The sequence below is a fragment of the Macrobrachium nipponense genome, chromosome 44 (genome assembly GCF_015104395.2).
Source record: "Macrobrachium nipponense isolate FS-2020 chromosome 44, ASM1510439v2, whole genome shotgun sequence".
Lineage (NCBI taxonomy): Eukaryota > Metazoa > Arthropoda > Malacostraca > Decapoda > Palaemonidae > Macrobrachium > Macrobrachium nipponense.
Genome location: NC_087221.1, coordinates 17,847,413 through 17,869,514, shown reverse-complemented (window position 1 = coordinate 17,869,514; position 22,102 = coordinate 17,847,413). Strand labels below are relative to the sequence as shown.

The 22,102-nt window shown below is 39.5% G+C and overlaps 1 pseudogene; it reads right to left on the bottom strand.

Annotated features, from left to right (window-relative positions):
* The window catches only part of LOC135204059 (mucin-2-like), a 203,661-nt pseudogene that overhangs the window by 103,723 nt on the left and 77,836 nt on the right, over nucleotides 1–22,102 (bottom strand).

The window sequence follows — 22,102 nt, the reverse complement described above, 5'->3', positions numbered from 1 at the left end:
GTTTGTTTCGCCATATTTAATGCAATTCTGAGCGAATTTTCTTGCTTCTAGTTAACATAAGGGAATATCTAGATACTTGACTTACATGAGACAAGATTATTTTTCCTTATACGTGTTTTTAGGTGGAAATATGACTTGAATATGTCTCCTAATTGTGAACTAAATCTTTTTTTCTTTTTTTTTTAACAGATTACGTTGGCGGCATGTTTATCGAGTAAAACAATTACGTGATTACTTTCGCAATTTTCCTTTATATCAAACTTTACATTATATTTATTTTTCATCGGTGTGAAATCAACAGTAAAAGGTTTACTTTCAAGCACAGTAGTTTTGATTAATATCATTTTATCTCAATCTTATTTGTGTTTGGCATACATTTACTGGAGTGTTTTCCTTGTTGCCGATGCACGATAATGGTCATTAGCAGCTTGAACAGTTTTCTCAGCTTCAGCTACAACTAGGTTTAAATTTAACAGTATATGTCCCTATTGCTCTTTGATCTATAGTGAATAAAGTTATTACATTAAGATATCAGTCCTATTCTATGTAACGTCATTTATAACAATTACGATAATTGTTTACTATAGTACGATGGTTGAAGTACAAGCCAAACAGATCTTGTTATCCAATTCAGTTGTACTTGGAAAAATAAAGTTGTTTCTTGTTCGGTTGTTCTTGGCTGTACACGTTAATGCAACGAGTTTAACGTTAAAACCATACTTTCATTTTTCTCTTTTGCTGCTTCTGAACTTATTTAACTAGAAGATGGGATAAAGTTAGGCTACTGTAATTAGGTCTCTAGTAAAATCGGATTATCATAAGACGAATTATCTTAACTTGAACACTATAGCTACCTGTACACTGTATAAACCCTTATTATATCTTTACATACTCTTGACACCCAAAGGATTAAAGGTAGGCTTTTTCACTTTACAATATTTATAATACCATAATATACTGTTACAGTAAATTCTATAGTACTATAACTGCATAAATATAATTTTATTTATTGCGCCATTGTGGGATTGCAGTGCCCTTTGCTGGTCTAAGGCACTGTTAACTGGTCTAGTACTACGAAAGGTGTGCGGTGGCCGTAGGCTTTAAAATCGCTTTAACAAACAATTTGTCACATTGTAAACTTTCACTGGTCAAAACTTTTCATATAAATTTTCATCAGATTTACATGGGATAAGAATATTCTTATACTGCTTACATAGGCAGTCAAATTTTTGTTGATCACTTCAAAATGAAACATATTACATAAAAAGGCTCATTTAACAGCTGTTTAACAACTAGGCTGCATTTCTCTTGAATATTCTAAAGGAACTGCTTGGATCACCAATATTTATTCTCTAAATTAAAATATGGTAGAACTTTTCAAGACATGGGATATATACTGAAGACACTACAATGGATATTTAAGTCCTGTCTAACAGCATCAGCTTCAATTGGTTTTCTTTAAAGGTACCGACCGGCCAATATAGGGCAAAAAACGCAAAATCATTAAAAAATTAATGGAGCTTTGTATGGCAATGGAGAATGCTCATGCTCATCCAAAATATTTTGTAAAAATTCCTCTTACTTTTATAGTTACAGGGTAATTAGTAAAACTAACTCAATAAGCCAAAAACATTGATCCGTACAAGAAAATGCAGTATTTCTTCTGTTATCATAAATTTTGATTATTATTATTATCAAACAAACTGTGACCAATGGCATCTGTAGAGATTCCATGAGTCACAAGATGGGAAGACTCAGCTTTACACCCTCCAGTGTGAGCAGAAACATGATAGACGGTACGTTTGAGTTTCATCTGACATTCGCTTGCTTTTACATCTGTTTTTCTTTGTTTCAGCAAGATTTTCATCGTGCCAAAGAGGAAAAGACAAGCAAAACCCCTCGCTAACATACGGAAGAAAATTGACTTTAATAAGAGTTCAGAAGATCACAATATTGGCGATAATAGCGGAGTTAGTGAAGGAGAGAGAGTGTTGTGCGAGAAGGAACACCCAGTCTCGCCTGACGCAGTGCCCAGGCTACGAACTTTGAACAAAGGGATCTTCATTTATAATTAAATTATGATAAATATCATAGTTTTGGTTTATTAATATCCAAAAGGGAGTATAAAACTCATAATAATCATGATTTATTAATACTGTCTTTGTAAAAATACAAAGAAAAACTTTGAACGCCCGTATCTCAAAACTATACTTATTGACATTTAAATTCTATCTTCTTCCTTAGTCTTTCCAGTTTTTGTTCCTTTTTTTCTAAAAAAATTTTTCCTGATTTATAGGGTTTATTTCTTGACCATTATGAAAAAATTCATATCTAGCAAAAAAATCTTTACCATTATGAAAAAATTCATATCAAGCAAAAGAATAACTCTTCATTTGATTGGAGGTCTACATCAGGTCTATACATATATGGTAGTAATCAAAGGTCTTAATACTAATTATCAAGGGAGGAGACAAAATTTGAAAAATTGTTATTTTCGGCATAAATCTAACTGGCGTTACAAAACCAAAGGTCAGAGGCGAAAATCATATACGGTTTGGAAATGACCCAAGTCACCTTATTAAGTGGTATGAATGTCAAATTCCTGTCCTTGAAAAATGGCATTAGCCAGCTGGTGCCCGTAACATTTTAGTGATCTAGAAAGCATGATATGTCTGAATTCTTATTTATTCTGAATTGGCTAAATGAGGATCATGAGGATGGAGCTTAAGACATGCAAAATACTCCAATCCTATGTTCAAATGGTGAATAAACAGCTGACTCACCAGACATTCTACAGAGGGGCAAGTGCATTTCTTGTATGTCCCAATTATGGGAGGTAACCCACCAGGTAAACCATGTTATGGACAGGCACAGGAAGGTAGGAATTCTATGCGCAAGAATGGAAACTCATTCTTGGGTAGCTGAAGAATACGTGACATAAAACCTTAAGAAAATACACCCTTTTACAGTGAATACTTTGCACATTTTTATAGAACCTCCCAGCCTCATATGCCTTGCCTCTGTGAGGTCTGGGCTTAACAGCCTTTGCAAAACTACATAAAATGCTTTTCTACTACTTTACAAAAATACACTGCAAACAAATAAATCAGCTACTTACCTTTTGCAGTATTTGTGACCAATCTGGATGCATCCCCAAAAGTATTGCTATGAAGTTCTAATCGGATACTTCCACTTCCGTCACTTTTAAAAGATTTTGCCAAAGCATCTGATATAACGATGCTTCCACTTGGTAACCCAGAACCCAGGACTATATTAGTATTTTCACTTGTACTTCCTGGACGAGAGTCTGTCACCTGTGCGTCACGAACGAACGTAGTATTTGTGGAAGGGTTTATTCGTATAGGTTGAGTAGTAGAGTTTCTCACTCCTGCAATGGCTGCCACATTTTGACTTAAAAGTTATGTCCTGGTGGTGTTGGACCACAAGCCATTTTGCAAGCTGACAACAACAGGAATGTGGTTCTTGTTCCCACTGGCATCAAGTTGCAAGACATTTCCCACAATATTGATAGCACCGTCACTTGTTTTAATTTTCTTATTTTTACCTTTGGCACTAGTCATGGGAAGACAGCAGTTTTTGGTTTTCAAATGGATTATGGCTGTGGGTAGATCTTTTCAATGTAGCCCCGATTGCATTATTCACAATACCAATACTGTTGCTAACATGAATATGTCCATTGTAGCCTGTACTCACACTGATACCATCCTTACTACCTCCTGACCCAGATGGCACAGTTAACTGTAACTTTTTAGCTAATAACGGTTTAACATTGACAAACCTCTCCTGAGTACCACCAATATTCAATGTATTGCTTAAGCTGGAGTCACTAATGACTGAACCAGGATGAGGCTTCTTTAATGCATTTCGAAATGCATTTCTCAACAAATCCATACGGTGATCTGTTGCCAAATATCCACCAAGTCTTCTACAATTATACGTACAAGTCTGAAAAGGTATACATGGTATTAAAAAATTTTGCATTAAAACTATTTTATACATGCAATTCTCTCATTTCAAAATGAAAAATTTCTAATTAATTTATATTTTTCAAATCTAACAACCCGAGGTCTTAACACTGGATAAATCTCCTGGTGTCAGCCGGAAACTGGTTAAAAACAACAAAACACTAACAGATGTAATAATAAAGTCTATGTTAATACGTACTGTAAATGCTCATTTGTTTGAATGTTTACACATATCTCTAAAAAAAAAATTATACAACCATTTGTTGTGCTTGTTCTACTGATGGTTGTATAAACTTTGGATTAGGCTAATCCAAAAGTCCAGGTGTATTTGCAGCATGTGTAACTTGTATGTTTTGATGCTTATAAGGTTTTGCTCTTACTACTGATTTTATAATTATGTTATCTACAGTTTACCTTAGTAAAAACTCATTTAACTACCCCTTTACTAAATAGTATGTACTTACTGTGACTATAATTTTCACACATCTATCTCTTTTCACATATATTGTATAGTATACGTATAACCATTTTTCATTAACCCTCTTACGCCGGAGCCCTAAAAATCAAACCTCTCCTTCTCCCGTATGGCCGGGCCTGGTTTGGAGTGAGCGCGGAAGTGGAAAAATAATTTTTTCAAAAAATTACAGCGCGCGTACTTTTGAAGATTAAGAGTTCATTTTTGGCTCCTTTTTTTGTCATTGCCTGAAGTTTAGAATGCAAACATCAGAAATGAAAAATAATATCATTATCATATGTAAATAATGCGATATATGGTAGCGAAAAAAAAAAAAATTCATACATAATTGTATTCAAATCACGCTGTGCAGAAAAACGGTCAAAGCTAACCAGTTACTTTTTTTTGCGTTGTATTGTACACTAAATTGCGATCATTTTGATATATAATACATTGTAAAACAATAAAAGCAACACCGGAAAAATATTATCACAAAATGATGTACGAATTCGTCAACGAGCGGACGTAAAAAAATGTTATTTCAAAAATTCACCGTAATTTCTAAATAATGTTCTAGAGACTTCCAATTTGTTCAAAATTAAGACAAATGATTGAATATTACGATACTGTAAGAGTTTTAGATTAGAATTGCAGATTTCGACCATTTCGGACGAGTTAAATTTGACCGAATGTCGAAATTTTAATATATATATTTTTTTATATGGACATATTTCGAAGATGGAAAAAGCTACAACCTTCAGTTATTGTTTATTGTATTCTTCATGAATTTGCGCACATTTTGATATATGAAACTCTATAAAAAGGCTAATATGAAAAGGAGCAAATATTAGGATAATGCCATGTACGTATTTCGGAGACTTGCGGCCGCGAATCGGCGCGCGGAGTGAAGGTAAATATATTTTTCAAAAATTCACCATAAATCACAATATTGTTTTAGAGACTTCAAATTTGTTTCAAAATGAAGAAAAATGACAGAATATTACTAGGCCGTAAGAGTTTTAGCTTACAATTGCGTTTTTTCAGCTATTTCGGTAGAGTCAAATTTGACCGAACGTGGTTTTTTTCTATTTATCGTGATTTTATATGCAAATATTTCGAAAAAAGAGAAAAGCTACAACCTTCAATCATTTTTAGTTGTATTCTACATGAAATTACGCAACATTTTCATATATAAAACTTTATGTAACAGCTAATTTTAAATGGTGCAAACATTTCGACAATCGCACAAAAAAATTCTGATTTTTTCGGAAGTTACCGCGCGAACGTAATGTTTTTTTTTTCATAAATTCACCATAAATAAATCGAATATTGTGCTAGAGACTTCCAAGTCGTTTGCAAATGAAGGTAAATGATTGAATATTACTAGAATATAAGAGTTTTAGCTTACAATTGCGTTTTTTTTTTTCGACCATTTCGGTAGAGTCAAAGTTGACCGAAAGTTGAAATTTTTGCACTTAACGTTATTATATGAAAATATTTCAAACTGATAAAAGCTACAACCATGGGTTGTTTTTTGTTGTGTTGTGCATGAAATTTGCGCACATTTCCATATATAAAACTTTATGTAACGGCAAATTAAAGGGTGTAAACATTAGGACAAATCGCACGAAAAAATTTATCGGAAGAGTTATCGCACGAACGTAAGGAAAAAGTTTTTTCATAAATTCACCATAAATCGAAATATTGTGCTAGACGTCCAATTTGTTGCAAAATGAAGGCAAATGATTGAATATTACTATAATGTAAGAGTTTTAGCTTACAATTGCGATTCTCGACCATTTCTGTAGAGTCAAAGTTGACCGAAGGTTGAAATTTTTGCACTTATCGTTATTTATATGAAAATATTTCAAAACTGATAAAAGCTACAATCATGATTATTTTTTAGTTGTATTGTGCATTAAATTGCGCACATTTCCATATATAATACTTCATGTAAAGGATAATTTAAAATGGTGCAATAATTATGTCAAAGTGACGAAATAATTTCCGAGATGTGTCACTGATACTTTTTAGTGCGATAAGAAAGAAATTCGCGCTTGCGCGCCTGCGTAGCGATTGTAAACAAAAAAACAACGCCTTGATCCGTGAAACTCCCAGCATCAAGCCCCCAAGGCGCGTGATACAAAAGTTTTCGGCTGGTAGGCCTATAAGTATTTTTTTTCGCGAATTTTTAAAAAAACTTTTTTGAGCCGACGTATGATACGTCCAATCGGCATACGGGAGACATTTTGACTCGACGCTTAATACGTCCAATCGGCGTAAGAGGGTTAATAAGCACCATCCCCTAACGAATCCACCATACAGATAAGCTTCTGTATCAGCTCAACGTATATTCACGATAGGCTCATGAGCAGCAGTGACCTCCCTACAAAGTAATCTCTCTTTTTGCATCCTCTCTTTCAACTCCATGCAATCTTCCTTTTGTGTGAATAGACATATTTCTTTTGTCTTTCATATCTTGTGTATGAAAGACATTATCCATTGCAAGTACTTACCTAATTGACTTCTATTTTTTAACATAAAAACAAGCACTGCTTCATTTTACTGGCTTTCATTTATGGTCAAAACTCATATTTGCCAAGATTTAATTTAATAATTATTCATCAACAAACACTAAGCACACATTCTTTAGTGTCTGCAGCAACCCCTCATTATCCCAATTTAGCAGACTATTTTATAATGCCACAAAAATACTATATACTTCCAAATATGTTTCAACTTCGCATTCCTGCTTCTATAAGTTTTGCAGAAAACATATTCTACAGATACAGTAACCATATTTTGCAATGACTCTGGATGGACAATTTAATCTGAAATTAATACTTTCTACTCAATAGACATGGTAATTTTCCTGCTGAGCATCTATCTTACATTGGACTGGCCAGTCAGACTACTGTGCCAAAAAGCTACATTTTGAAAAGTGGTCTAAAGATTACTGACCACTACATCGAATATAGCATGGTTATCACAATTTTATGCTGTATCCAATTAATATTACTTTCAGTGGAGGTTAAACTGTGGAGTTATCAATGGTACAGATTTCATTCTAATCAGTTCACTTTACTTAAATGTACATAATTCAGCATGACAAATTTACTGATTATCTGTCAGGACCACAAGAATAAGTCAAGAAAATAAATCTTATCATCTTACAAGTTGCAGTGTTTGACTAGCGTTGTGTAATCTGTTTCCCGACCGCAGCAACTATTCTTCACATACAGTACTACGTATATTCATCTCTGAAGATCATTCTGATTTTTGTGAACATTTCTTATTCAATTGCTGTACTATAAGTTGCAATGATATACTATAATTGTGTAATACGTATGTCCCCGAACAGCAGTCAAATTATCATCACAACATATCTCTAAATACCGTTTTATTTTTCTTAAATGCCAAACTGCAATGATTTTGTGTCATCATATGGCAGCAGGCATTTTTCTCCTAATACTATATATTCATCTTTGGACATTTCTAATTTCCATGATTTCTTTTTCATGTGAAGTATCAGTAATAATTAAAATTAAGAGTATATTATGAATGTAGGCTTGGTAGAAACATGATATTGTTATGATACAATAAAGTTTCATACATACTTACCTGGCAGATATATACATAGCTAAGACTCCGTCGTCCCCGACAGAATTCAAATTTCGCGGCACACGCTGCAGGTAGGTCAGGTGATCTACCGTCCTGCCCTGGGTGGCAGGATTAGGAACCATTCCTGTTTCTATCATATTTTTTCTCTTCCACCTGTCTCCTTGCGGGGAGGCTGGGTGGGCCCTAATCGTATATATCTGCCAGGTAAGTATGTATGAAACTTTATTGTATCATAACAATATCATTTTCATACAATCAACTTACCTGTCAGATATATACATAGCTTGGTGATTTGGCACCTTCGGTGGGAAAGGGGGTAAGAGACAGCTACTATATGGGAATAGACAGGTAACAACATATGTTGTAGGTATAAATAAAACCTTGGTTCCTACCTGATAGGTGGTAGACTTCGTGGGTGTTTGCCCAGTAGTCTGCATCACCTCAAGAAACTTTAGCGAGATATGTGATCTATGGCCAAGAGTTCTTGTGGGTCTGCCGAAGGGGTCTTATCCACTTACTCGGCAGAGCCTGAAAGGACTTTGTCAATGGGTGCTGATCCACTTATATGACAATACACCTTATGAAGGAGCGCAACACCGATCCCGATCACCTGATCCTAACACGAGGGTTCGCGCTCAAATTGGAAAGAGTTATCCCCACACTCCTTTCAAAAACCCCAATAATTTCACTAAGTTAAAAAACTTTAACTCAAAGTTAAGGATCAGTGTCGGCTCCTTATCCCAGTAACGTATCCGCAGAAACGTATAAACCAAAAGAGAAGGATCTCTCGTAGGTTAACTTGACATCCTTTGTGTAATGAGAAGTCAACACAGAGTTGCCTCTACCGTACAACACAGCTAATATGTCTTATATGACATATTGTTATGTAAAGAACAAGAATTTGCAAAAGCGCGCACTTCCTGCGCTTTTAATTCTCAGCTGTTTGAAGGAATCAAGTCACTAATGAAGTGCTTAGGAGATCTCCATGTTTCAAAGAAGACCAGGGCTTTCTTGAAATGGATCTCACCCGACTGAAGCCTGAAGCCTGGCAGGAACCTCGCGCCTGGCTGGTGCTTCGCTCTTGGTTGGCGCCTAGCGCTTGTCTGGTACCTTTCGCTTGACTGGCGCCTCGCATCTGGATGACGCTTCGCGTCTTAGCTGGAGATTCGCGCCTAGAGCCTGGCTTGCGCCTGGCTGGCTGCTCGCGCCTGGCTGGCGCTTTGTGTCTGCCTGGCGCCTCGCGCCTGCCTGGCGCCTTGCGCCTGGCTGGCGTCTAGCTCCTGGTTGGAGTGGCGCCTTGCGCCTGCCTGGAGCTTCGCGGCTGGCTGGCACCTCGCGCCTGGCTGGCGTCTCGCGCCAGGTTGGCGCTTTGTGCCTGCCTGGCGCCTCGCGCCTGGCTGGCGCGTTTCACGCCAGGTTGGCGCTTTGTGCCTGCCTGGAGCTTCGCGCCTGGCTGGCGTCTCGCGCCCGGTTGGAGTGGCGCCTTGCGCCTGCCTGGAGCTTCGCCGCTGGCTGGTACCTCGCGCCTGCCTGGCGCCTCGCGCCTGGGTGGCTCCTCCCCACTTGCCGGAGCTTCGAGCTTGGTAGAGTCTCGAGGATGTCTGGCAATGTCCACATCGGACACTCTTATCTGTCCTATATGTTCGCATCTAGCGCATCTGTGTCAGGTTGTAGGCCCGGTCTTTCTCCTCATCAGACAATGACAGTGTTCTTGGGGCTGTCTGCAGGTTTCTTCTTCCTTACTGACTGTGTCAGAAGGTCTTGAGTCGCCTTCTCAGTTAATGAACGAGAAATGTCCTTCACTACTGAGAAGGGAACAAAAGTCAGACAAAGGCGAGTACAGAAGCGCTGCCCTCTGAGCGTGGGAGACCGCTTTGGTTAAAAAGACACTATATACTGTCCTCTTTTTAAGAAGACCTGCTCCAAACAAAGAGGAGATCTCAACCGAGCCATCCTGATCCGCTTTGTCTATACAAGACAAAATACACAGAAGGACTTCTGGTTCGAGTCCTTCAGAATCATGGGCTTTCTTGGACATCACCCCAAGGGACCAATCTAAGAAGTTGAAAACTTCCAATACATGAAAGAGTCCCTTGAGGAGATGGTCCAGTTCTGAAATGCCCCAAGTTATACGGGCAGAGTTCAAAACCTTGTCTACGTGAAGCGTCAACTAAGGTCGAAAAGTCCGCTTCTGACGTAGACGGAAGAGAAATACCCCTATTCTCTCCCGTCTGATATCAAATGCCTCTTTTACCAGCTAGTCTCGCTGGAGGCATGCAGAAGACCGTTCTAACTAACACCTTCTTCAAATGGCGGGCTTCATTCTAAGAAAAAAACGAAGATTTCTTCGTCTTTGCACTCGAGAAAAGAGCGCGCGGAGAAGGAGGAGAGGCAGGAGTCAAGTCGTCTCCATACTCCTCTAGAAAGCAAGGCTGTCAAAACATTATAGTTCGACAGTCCTTCTCTTCCTTGAAACTCCTCCTCCGAGTTTACTTCTAACTCGGGGTCTGATGAGTCTCCGTTGCTAATTCAGTACGTCTTTCCTCTGGAGGAGACAAACTCCTAAAAGGAGAGGGGCTAAGGGAATGATATTCCTTCCTCTTCCCCGCTTTAATAGTCCTGGAAGGCGCCAACAGCCCAGGCTTCTCTCCATAAATGGATGACGCTTCCCGCTTGGATGACGCTCTAGTCAGCCAAGCGTCCTGGCTGACGCCTCCCGTTTGTGGCTGCTGACGTTTGGATGACGCCTCGCGCCTGGAAGACGCTTCGCTCTCAAAAGGCGTCCTAACTGGCGCCAAAATTTTGGTTGGAGCCTCGCGTCTAAAAGCAGCTTTAAATGACTATTCAATGTCTTGACGACGTCTCACGTCTCTCCTGGCGTTACGTGTCTTCCGTAAGATTCTCCCGATCTCGCTCTCGAAACCGAAGCCTCTGCGATATGTTTGGAAGCTTCACGTCTGCATGACGCCTCTCGCTTCGCAGGGGAGAGAGGACGAGACTTCTTGATTGGAAGCGCAACGTCCTTCCTACGAGGCGCTAACACTCCCACCAAAGAGGCCAGTTGCTCTTGTACTGGCAAGATAATCTTCCTTGAAGCTTTTCCCCACGTCATCTTCAATCGGGGGAGAAGTAGGAAAAGGAAGCAGTCTATAGGAAGCCTGTTCGTCTTCTCACAACTCTTCCCAATAAATGTTAAACATGTTAACAGTTATTATCGTCGATCGAGAAGGATCTCTTTGTTAACGCGAATAGGAGCGAAAAAAGAGATTCTCGATGCTCTATGCGATATGAGAGTGTCGTGGAAATGGCCTAAGTGATTAAATGGGTAACGAAATCAGGAACGAATCTTGCCGTTACCGAGCTTGGTGTCCGAGAGTCTACTGGACTCCTAGGTTAATAACTCGCTAAAACGAGAAAATCTTGGATGGTGCTCTTGGCTCACTGCGCCAGGCTGGCGCTTCTGGCGCAAATTTTGCGCCAGGCTGGCGCTTCTGGAGCATTGCGCCAGGTTGGTACTTCTGGCGCGTTGCGCCAGACTGGCGCTTTCTTCTAATTCTTTTTATGTTATGTGCCAGAACAGCTGTGCCTTTATGGTACCCGACATCCTTTCACATGTTAATTCCGTTCTTAGTAGGAAAAAACTTTATATACGTAGTATAGTCCATTCAGGGAAACAAGTTCTGTCCCAAAGAGAATGTTTCCCATCCGACTCATCCATCTTCTTCTGAGCAGGTACTCTAATAAGCTATGCTTTCGTAAGCCTGAGAGCATTACATAATATAATGTTCTGCTGCGGATAGAATCCTTTAATAATGTTACCTACGGTAAACCGCATTGAAAGGTTGTACTATCTCTCTTATTGAAAGCTTCTTAGCAAAAGGCATACAATATTTATTTATGTTAGCTTAATTATCCCCTCAATCCGAGGTTAAGACCGCGATTGTAGGGGAGAGATACGGAAAGAAATTCCCTCCCGCAGGAGAGAGAGAGATTCGCCCGACCGCTCATGACTGACACCTACATGGTACTGACAGTAACTGGCATAGGCGTACTGCGTTGGTCTCAGGCTCTCAGCGAAAGCAGTCCCCGCTTACTCTTCCAGAGTTTGCCAGCTACTCCAATTAATAAAGGAATTTAATAAAATTATTATCGAACTTCAGGAAGTTCTTATTAAAGCATATTTAAGCGAAACAAGACTTCGATAAATCTAGAAGCTAAGTAGGTGTAGTCTTAACAATCCCTTTAAGCGTAGTCCTTCCTAGGAAAGACGTAGAAGGATACTTGTAATTGAGTTGCACAGAAAAGAAGTAACTACGGTATGTGTTTATGAATTGACCGTATCGTATTCTCATACAGCAGAAACTCTACTACCTTCTACTATCTTCGTTCTTTTCGTTAATAGAACGATAGAAAGAGTATATATATATATATATATATATATATATATATATATATATATATATCTATATATATATATATATATAATATATACTATTTATATATAGATATATATATATATACATATATATATATCCTTAAGGAACGAAGTTAATCAAGGAACTCTTTAAATCTTCGTGATTTCTTCATAAATCGCGGAGAGACAGAATTCCTGTTCATCACTAGGGTTTACGGAAGGAAGTAGATATTTTCTATCCGCCATCATACCCAAACATCGATGAGATCTTATTAAGAAAAACTCCCAAAGCTCTTGCCTCCTCATCAAAACGAGGGAAGAGCATGGATGAAGGAGAGAGTCCGCATTGAGAGGAACTGCCTAACAAAGGAGTCTTCTGAATAATGAAAAGGGGCTTCTCTTAGTATCAGAATCTTCTGACAAAAGCAACGGCCGCCTGTGCGACATCTTGCACATTTGCCAGGGGAAAGTTGTTCAAGTTAAAAATTCAAAGAGGAGTCTCGCGACTGACCTCTCTCTCTAATGAAGATTTTTGAAATCTTCTGACGCCTGGCGTCTGGATCCTTGCTCCTAGCGCCTAGCGTCTGGATAGTTCCGCGCGCCTGGAATGTTCCGCACGCTAGAAAGGAGACTCGCTCCTGGAACGTTCCGCTTGCGTGGAAGGTCCCGTGCGCCCTAATAGATCCGAGCGCCTCTAGTCTTGTATACGAGCCTCTTGCCAGAAAACGTTCAATGGAAGCATCCTTCTGATTGCCATTCTACTATAAGGCTCCTTAGTTAAGCCGCCTGTTTTCTCTTTGAAGGCGCCTTGCGCCAAGAAAAAGTTCTGGAACGCGGCTCTCACTCAGTTGCTGGAACGCGGCTCGCGTTTATTGATGGAACGCGGCTCGCGCTAGTCTGTTGGAACGCGGCTCGCTGCTGGCTGTTGGAACGTGGCTCGCGCTAGCTTGCTGGCTGGCTCTCAGCCTCTCGCTCAGTGAGTCAGTGTTCTCTTATTCAGAGAACGAGCCAGATCGTCCGAACTTCTAACATGTACATTCTTCGTCTTTTCGGATGTAAGATGAAGAAACGGAAGAACAGACGCACTTTTTTAAAGGCTGCCTTTGCAATGGTGGCTAGCCCTTTGGCCAGTCTGGGACGTATTACAGATCCCGCCGAGGGAACGCCCGATCGGTGGGGATTCTCCATAACCTCCGTAAGGCTTTCGACTTTCCTTCTCCTCTGGGCTTGTGAGTTTGGAAGAGGTCTAGGCCTGAGAGCGAGACAGAGCCGATCGAACGCACCCTCTACTAATTAGGACGCCTTCCAATGGCGAACTTGGCAGTCTGGGACGATCTACAGATCCTGCCGAGGGGACGCCTGATCGGTGGGGATTCTCCATAACCTCCGTAAGGCTTTCGACTTTTCCTTCTCCTCTGGGTATGTGAGCTTGGAAGAGGTCTAGGCCTGGGAGCGAAACAGAGCCGAACAGAACGCACCCTCCACTGCACCTAAACAGTAAATCACTTCTTACCTTTCAATAGCTCGTATTTAGAGCTACCTTCCTTTGTCTTCAAATTGCAATATGAATTTGAAGATTGTGTGAAGTAAGAAGGAGATGAGGGGGGGGGAATTTTTTTTTTTTTTAAACCCCACCTACTAGTAATGTTAATGCTCTAACTGCTCGTTAGTACGAGAGCTATATAAACTTCTAAAGGAAGCGTAACTATTCTTTCCTTACATCGTCAAGAAGGAAGTTAGCTCAATCAATTCTAACATTTACTACACGTTATTATGAATAAATATTAAAATTTTCCTTCTTGCAAACTATGTGATTGTCTACCGAAAAGTTCGGTAGTTACACGTAAACAATTCTTCGAAATTTTCGAAGCCAAAGTTATCAAAACAAATTAATATGCGTATGCCGAACCAAAGATCCAGTACTTCCCTGCAAAAGAATAGCCCAGAAGATCGATGGCGATGAAATCCAAAAATCAAGTCAGGAGGAACTGCAAACGTTGTTTACATTCCAAGCGACAGAAAAATATGATAGAAAACAGGAATGGTTCCTAATCCTGCCACCCAGGGCAGGACGGTAGATCACCTGACCTACCTGCAGCGTGTGCCGCGAAATTTGAATTTCTGTCGGGACGACGGAGTCTTAGCTATGTATATATCTGACAGGTAAGTTGATTGTATGAAAATTGCTATTATGCTATAGTAATTAGTGGTTGGGTGAAGATTAGCCTACCAGTTGTTTCTGCTTCACGAAATGAGACACAGAACATTGTTAACTCTTTCTGGAAGGAAAAAGGTGGGCCTAATAAGCTCACTTACCATCATCTGAAGCACTTGCTCTCTTGCAACTAAAAGATGCCAACACATTCCATTCTCCCAAGATACTACATCCTGACAATTAATGCTCTCCCCTTTTGCCTCGCATTAACTTTCCATCCTATTGCAGCATCTAAATTGAAATTTTATCAATTCTTCCCAACAATCAAATTTTTCACTGCCCACCTTGTATCCTTGACCACCAACTTTGCAACCATAACTCAGGCCTCTCTGATATACACTTTGATAAAACTTTTGATCATATACAAAAGTGGTGACAATCAATGACACGGCATACTTACAGCGAGAGGTTTGGGTGGTTCTCGAACATAAAAATTATCTGCAGGTACAAGGGCCGGAACAATTCTAGATGGAGGCTGCCAATATGCAGGTGAGGGAGGCGTAGCATGAATGTGCGATGGAGTACTGGGAGGATCCATAGGGTGGTGGTGGAGGGTTGGATTAGGAGAGGGGTCACTGGGCGTCACTACAGTCGTCGAAGGACCTCCAAGAGTCTTGACCAACAGAGGGGAGGTAGCTGCTGCCCCTCCAATCACCATCCCTCCAGAGCTAGTAGCAGCCACTGACGAGCCACGGGGTGGGGTTCCCTGAAACACACAGTTAACATGCCAAAACAACACAAAAAAATACAAACAAACACAATGCAAAAAGGCACAACAATTGTTTCATTGCAAAAATTTATGTCAGAGTAACCTGCATTTTGAACGTTAGTGGTGAGTTCAGCAAAAATGTCAATGTCACCGAGATGAATATGAACTAAACCTCAAAGGCATACACATGACAATTAGTTCCTTTGACCAAGCAATTTGAACGATTAAGTTACCTTTCGTAAGTATAACTAAATGAATTTAAAGAACAGGTGGTAACAAAGAATAACACAATTTTAAAAGATTATAAATATTAATATTGCTAAAATTAATATTGAGACACCATAATTACAAATGCAGTAAACAATCACCGTACAAAGTAACTGATTAAGTGAAAGCTACTGAAAATATCTGAGTAACAGGCTCTGAATCTCAGCAAACTCTAGGGTTGATGTATCAGAACACCACTACAAACTTCAAATGTTACAAGACCAGCGATTATCAAAAAAAATTACTGCACTTAATTACATATGGGTTTGCTAATATATCAAAGAAATCTCCAATAATTCTTACAATTTTGTATTTTCTGTTGTTCTCAAAACTAAATATGTATACTGTATTAATATGCCCCTCCTGCACCCTGTCCCTCCCAACTCCCTTCTCATAAATTTCTTAGTGAATCAGACACCACAGAAGGATTATATAACATTCAACAAAACCTCTGGAAAACCCTAAGGGAAAAACGGTCCCTTGGAAACACATGAAATACCTAGCTTCAAGGCAACCTATATAGGCAGTCCCCGGGTTATTGGCAGACTCAGTTAATGGTGATCCGGTTTTTTGGGGGCTTGTCTAACGCCATAAAATCAGCGATTTATGGTGTCAAACGGGCCAAGTTTCAGTTATCAGTGCCATAAGGTGCATATTATAGAGTTATGGCGCCATGATGTAGCTAACAGGGGCACCATTAACCAGTTATCGGCACCAGTAACCGAAACTTAGTGCCATAAGCACCATAAATAGCCAAGTTTGGGTTAATGGCAGTTTTTGTTTATCAGCACCACGCCAAGAAAGGGACACCCACTGATAACCGGGGACTGCCTGTATAGTATTCAACTCCTCCATCTACCATCCACCTACAACGAAGGCAACAAAATTAATGATAAATCAACAATCAACAAGATATAACAACATACAATTATAAACCACTACTGTAAGATATCATCGGATAACCAGCACCCAAGAAAACATCTTAACCATCATCAGGCATAAAACAGGAGAAAGATTTCAGATCTTGTGTAACAGATTTGCACTATGACATTTATAAAATAAATAACTAATAATTACAAAATTTTTGATCAATTTGTATTTTTTATAACTAACAAACCTGCAGTCACAATATTAGAGGGAAAATTCTCTAGTGCCTGCTGTAACCCAGATAAAAATAATACAAGGATTTTATTGGCAATGGGAGTCAGCCAATAGGAGTGTAGGAGGGCATAGCCAACCTGCTTTATCCCAGCTACGTGGTGGCATATAAAGATACCCAACAAATAATGAATAAAAAAAATAAGGCGAAAACAGACTAAAAAAAAATGGAAGATGGAAACAGACTAAAATGAAAAGACAAAAAAATGGAGGATGGAAACTGGCTATATTTGAATTTTGGCAGAGGACAAGCAAGGATGATGATGTCAAGATATCCAAACATGAGAGAACAAAGACTAAGCAGCAGGCAGCATAAACAAAGATGACTTACATGGAATGGAATCCAAATCTCAACACAGTGAAGGGAAGAAAATTCATGGAGCACAATGGTCAGTGAAGAAAGATAAATATGTGAAAAAGGGACAAATAGCTATACAATAGAACAAAGTGGAGAAAGGAAAACAAAAATGCAGAAGGAAACAGCACAATGGAGGCAGTATTTTGAAAATATATATATGAAAAAGAGTTGAAGGATTTTGACACGATAGTGACCTATAGATAGTGACATCTGAAGAAGTTATAGTAAGTGGAAAAGTTCCAAAACTATCAGCAATTTCCTGTAAACACTGAGGAGCAGATAGGAATATCTGATTTGATACTACATGAGATGGGACCATAAAAGAAAAAAAAGCATCACATCCCGAATAAACAAAGTTAATACATTATGCCACTAAACACAACACAAAATCTTGAATGGAGACAGTGGCCTCCGGGAGCCGCTTTATGCAGATGACCAGGTGTTAACAGCAATCTAATGCAGGTGCTGTAGAATGTTTCAGAGATCAGCATCTGGATGGAAATGAGGCTGCTGGAAATCATCCTAAGCATGAAAAAGGTTTTGGTGACTGGAAAGGAAACATGGGAGAAAAAAGTATGCAATAAGAAAAATGGCTATTTGGATGAGAATAAACTCAATATTATAATATCCTACAAAGCTATTTGTGCAAAAAGATGCTGGGACTGCAAATTTAAAATGAACACTAACAAATGAAGAAGAAAGGAAAGAAGGCCATGTTATGGAAGCTTGGAGACAAATGAGAATGTGACAAATATCTTCAAAATGCAGTCAAGAATCTGAGTAGCAATACGTACATGGATGTAGTAGAAAGTAACTGCTAGACTACAGGAAAATGTGTTCTAATTGGAAGAAAAAGCTTGGCACATGTACATACTATATAACCCCTGCAATGTTCTAAACAGCACAGGTATCCCACAAGCCAGGAAGGTGATGACATATACATAGCATGATAAAATATGATAATAGTATAATGTGATTAAGAAAACTGGAAGCAATTTTAAACGAGAGATGAAACACGATACAGATGATTGGTCTGCCTCCCCATACAAAATTCACTCTGACAATTAGACAAAACTGAGTGCTTTTGGATGATTCAATAATGAAGTAAGAGAAGTAGAATGATGGTGGGGAGGCTGGAGAACTCACCATTAGAGTACATCTTAGCATGAGCATGCTTTCTGGATGACAACAGATTGGACTGAAGCTCATCTAAATCCTTGAAAAATGTCAAGATTTTAAAATCAACTCATTTTTTTGTTATTAACAAACCTGCAGCTAACAAAATGGAAAAATTCTCTAGCGCCAGCTGGAGTCCCGTTAAGAAAAAAGTTACAAGGGCAGCTGACTGAACAGAACCCAGAGAGGCCTTAATGTTAACTGTTGAGTACCAGGATTACTTGGAATAGAAATGGCTTCTAATAAATTGATAAAATCACCCAAAAAGTTCTTAGGACAGTAAGCAACTGATAGGGGCACATGGAAGAAAGATAGGAAAAACACACAGCTACAGAGAAAAGGGGACTATCAGACATGAAGCCTGATTATTCCATTTCCTCTTTACATGATCTCTTCCCTACAAGCTTGGATTCTATGATGGTCTGGAGGCAGTATTAGTTACAGCTGAACAAAATTCTTATTAACATTAGTATGCAGCTCTCTGGCCAAAGAATAAATATAGTCACATCAAAATAAAATGTGGTCGATTGGATACATCTGAAAAGTTCAAGAACAAACAAGCAGCAGTGGTAAAAAGAGCTATTAGAAGTGAAACCGATCATCTCACAAGGGGTCTGGCCACATTGGGTTTCTTTGGAAAAGCTTCACAAAAACTACAAAACCAGGTGGAGAGACAAGCAATAAATTTTTAATTATGCTAGAAAAAATCAAAATGCTCCTTGATACAAAATGAAGAGACAAACAACCTTGACTCATGATTACACAGTCAAGAAAAGTGAAAGCCAATCACTCTTGATGCTCCTAGGTTCATAGTCCGCTTACAATGCAATTATTATACGAAGTCAATTGATCCCTATAATAATTCTTCAAAAATGACAAACTGACATCATTACATTTAAGAATGAAACATTGCATTGTTCACCAAAATTAAAGGATTCCAATTAAGAATAAAAATTGCATTGTTCTACACAAAATTAAAGAAAGTTCCAAAACTTGACAAAAATACAAAACACTTCCACTGCCCCAAAGAAACATTCCTAACTCAACCAGCAAACCCAAATTTGTAAACAAAGAATGCTACACTGCAAACAACAGCCAATTTTTAATAAAAAAATTCTTTTAACCACAAACCTAGTTCAAAATTCATCGTAAACTAATAAGGAGTCTGAATCTTTATTATACTACAGACAATTAAAAGCACAAAGGGATATTGCCTTAAATTACCAAGTAAAAAAATGAACAATAAAGATCATAGATTCAACGTAAATGTAGAATGGTAAAAGTTATGGATGAAAAAAATGCACTTCTAAAGAAATTAAGCACAAGCATTTTATAAACCCACAGACAATTCATCAGAAAACTAAATGCCTTAGCAATTTTTTTTGTTAACAACTTACCCTTGTTTTTATAAACACGGGATCTGTTAAACATGGAAACTCATCATAAGTAACCAGATAAACAGGGCAGGCAAAAGGGTCACTCAAAAACTTAGATAATAGCTGGATTTTAAAAACAACTAACCTGTATTAGACTTGCAGCAGCATCTGGTGGTTTGGCAGCCCGCGTCTGTGCCTCTTTCGCTGCTCTATGCTCTAATAAGAGCTCATCAAACTTTTTAGAGCGACCAACGACGGAACGGCGTAAGCTAAGAGAATGCGTCTTGCACGTTAGTGAGCGAGTACATGGCTTTCCAGTTTCTGGCACTAACACACCACAGTGAACCTCAGGATCATACTCTCGGTCTTTGAGTGGCAATAGTTTTCTCTCTCCAGGCTTTTTCTTTTTGCTGGACTTCTTGGGTGATGGTGTTTGTGTAGTTGGGACCACAGTAGATGTTCCAGTGGATGTGTGTTGTGTTGGTGTAGTGGGTGCATTTGTAGGCGTGTGTGTTGGAGTTTGGGAAGGGGTAGCATTGGAAGTTATTGGGCCTGGAGATACTATACTTGGACCACTACTTGAAACCACAGGTTTCTTTAATGTAGCCGCCAATGTCGGCATTGAGAGTGAAGGTTGTGTGGTGGCTGCAGTTACTGGAGCTTGGGTTCCTGCACCAATGACAACAGTGATCCCTTGACTTGTTGTATTTGTCCCTACTGCTGGTGCAGCACTGACTGAATTCCCTGCCATTCCTGGAGCTCCCGGTGAAGGAGACGGGGCTGGAGTTGAGGCTGGTTGCTGCAATAAACCAGCTAACTGAGACTCCAATCCAGTGTTCCCACTTTGACACAACTGAGTTATAGAATTGACTGCATTTGTAAGTTCATCACAATGAGAGGAAATTTTCTCAATCTCATCAAAACTGAATGAGTCTACAGGTACTTCAATTAGATCAGACTGAGTGGTGTTAGTATATTGCCCCTGGACCCCATTTGATACTCCCTGAAGATTATGTGCAGAAGAAGCGGCAGCAGTGGCTTCAGCTTCCAAGAAAACCTCACTGGTTATTTGCTCTAGAACGGGCATTGGTAACTGTTCACTATTGTACTGTTGTGGTAAGACATTCTGATTACTCAGATGTGGGGGTTCAACATAATTTTCAGTATTTACACTTTGTTGATCGATATAAGTCATATTACCATTATCGTTTAAGTAGCACTGATGAGAATTACTGGGAAGAACTGTCTGTGCCAATTGCGACGAGTCAGGTGTGGCATTAAGAACAGCATTCAGGTCCGACTCACTAACAGTAGCTAATAAGTCTGCCTGAATTTGGTTCAACGTCGCCATGGACATGTGACCGATTGGCACTGGCACAGAGCCTAAAGGATGCGAGCTTGTTATTAAACCAGGCCCCTGCAGATTACTACCACTCGTTGTTAATCCACAACCGGCAAGTCCTTGCGCTTCAACAATGTCATGCGACCCCACAAGGCCCGTCTCAATTTCCATTGTGGACCCTGTTATATGACTCTGAGAAGCAGCCAGAGCTTCAGCCTCTGCTTGGAGCATTGCAGAGATCTTGTTAACCTCTTCTTCAACACTAGTAGTACTCTGACTGCTCATAGATACACCAGCAACAGCAGTAGGTGCCAAACTTGGAGAAGGCACTGCCATTGTAGTCATACCTTGGTGAGTTACACTTGGACAAGAAACACTAGGAGGCCCAACACTTGGTGGTCCAACACTTGGGGGACCAATGCTAGGTGGGCCTACACTAGGAGGTCCAACACTAGGAGGGCCAATACTTGGAGGGCCCACACTTGGCGGTGGACCTGTGTGTGGAATGGGATGTGCATTGTGTGCTGTGGCTCTGGTGGAGCAGGTGGAGGTAAACTTGTGGTAAGGACTGTGTGGTGGCACCATATCAATAACATTTTCAGCCTTCACTTCAGTTTTCAACTGTGGGAGACTGACAGGTGACTGCAGTAGGTCACATACTGGGGATGTTGGCAAGCTTCCTAGTCTACTGTTGCTACTGCTTACATTACTGCTGTTGCAACTACTGTTGACATGAGTGTCATTGTTAGTTTCGCTATCTCCGGTCATGTGAGATGCACGACTACCTCTCATGGGTTCTCTGTCATCTATTCTGCCTTCTATTTTAACAACAGGATTTGTGTTGATAGTTCGATTTCTAGTCTTTGAAGTTTTGCTGCCAGATACAGAGGCTCGCGTACCACCTGATGATTTAACAGGTGTCACTACTCCACCATGACGCAACTCTGAACAGAAAAAGATGTTAATAACCTTGCACTTAGACAAGTATTTATCCTTGACAAAATACATGGTAACGCATATACTGTA